Here is a 1,806-nt window from a genome sequence, read left to right on the forward strand (position 1 = left end):
GCCAGCATTGCTGCATAGGTTGAAGGGGTGTGGGGTCAGCCTGCATCAAATTGGTCTGCAAGGCTGTCATCCCAGAAGGAAGCCTCTTCTAAAGATTATGTACAAGAAAGCCCACAAACAGTTTGCTGAAGACAAGCAGACTAAGGACATGGGTTACTGAAACCATGTCCCGTGGTCTGATGAGACCAAGATAAACTTATTTGGTTCAGATGGTGTCAAGCGTGTGTCGTGACAACCAGGTGAGGAGTACAAAGTCAAGTGTGTCTTGCCTGCAGTCAAGCATGGTGGTGGGAGTGTCATGGTCTGGGGCTGCATGAGTGCTGCCGGCACTGGGGAGCTACAGTTCATTGAGGGAACCATGAATGCCAACATGTACTGTGACATACTGGAGCAGAGCATGATCCCCTCCCTTCGGAGACTGGGCCGTAGGGCAGTATTCCAACATGACAACGACCCCAAACACACCTCCAAGATGACAACTGTTTTGAGAAAGAAGCTGAGGGTAAAGGCGATGGACTGGACAAACATGTCTCCAGACCTAAACGCTATTGAGCATCTGTGGGGCATCCTCAAATGGAAGGTGGATGAGCACAAGGTCTCTAACATCCACCTACTCTGTGATGTCGTCATGAAGGAGTGAAAGAGGACTCTAGTGGCAACCTGTGAAGTGATGGAAAAATATTGACACTTTGGGCCCAATTTGGACATTTTCACTAATGCCGCGTACACACGATTGGACTATCTGGCGGATTGTCCGCCGGACTTTGCAGCTGAGGTCCGCCGGAGTTTCAAACGAACGGACTTCGCCATACACGATCACTCCAAAAGTCCGATGGATTTGAACGTGATGACTTAGAATAAGGAAGTTCGTAGCCAGTAGCCAATAGCTGCCTTAGCGTCGGTTTTAGTCCGCCGGACTAGCACACAGACGAACGGATTAGAAAGCCAAGTCCGGTGGACAATTTTGAAACAAGTCTTATTTCTAAGTCCGCCAGACTTTTGGGAAGAAAAAGTCCGCTGGGGCCCACACACGATCGAATTGTCAATAGTTGTGTCGATACTCCGATCGTGTGTATGCGACATTAGAGGTGTACTCAATTTTGTTCAGCGGTTTAGACATTAATGGCTGTGTGTTGATTTATTTTGAGGGGACAGTAAATTTACACTGTTATGCAAGCTGTACACTCGCTACTTTACATTGTAGCAAAGTGTAATTTCTTCAGTTTTACTTCATATTCCCATCGCACACATTCCTGGATGCGCTCTCAGATTTGGGTGCTGTAGCAACAACCAGCTGAATACTGGTTCAAGTCATGGTGAAGATATTTGCCAACACACCATGGAACCACACAAGTAGCGTCCAAACGGGTGATTTATTGCATGATCACAACATGCGATGCACTATATTTGTGTTGTGATCATGCAATAAATCACTTGTTTGGACGCTACTGGTGTCGTTCCATGGTGTGCTGGCAAATATCTTCACCATTTCTTCAGTTTTGTCACATGAAAAGATATAATAAAATATATTATTTAATATATAATAACCTATATTTACAAAAATTTTGTGGTGTACCCACTTTTGTGAGATACTGTATATATATATATATATATATATATATATATATATATATATATATATATATATATATATATATATATATATATATAAAATCCACAAATAAATCTCTAAGCCAATAAATAAAAAGTACAACCGGACCCAGCTGTGAACTAACAGTTTAGTGCTCAGTAAATCCTTTTGTTGATGGAAATGACAACGTGAACCTTGGGTTATAGAACACACGT

This window comes from Lithobates pipiens, unplaced genomic scaffold, assembly GCF_037356315.1.
Source record: "Lithobates pipiens isolate NorthernLeopardFrog02 unplaced genomic scaffold, aLitPip1_a1.2 Scaffold_22, whole genome shotgun sequence".
In the NCBI taxonomy this organism is placed as follows: domain Eukaryota; kingdom Metazoa; phylum Chordata; class Amphibia; order Anura; family Ranidae; genus Lithobates; species Lithobates pipiens.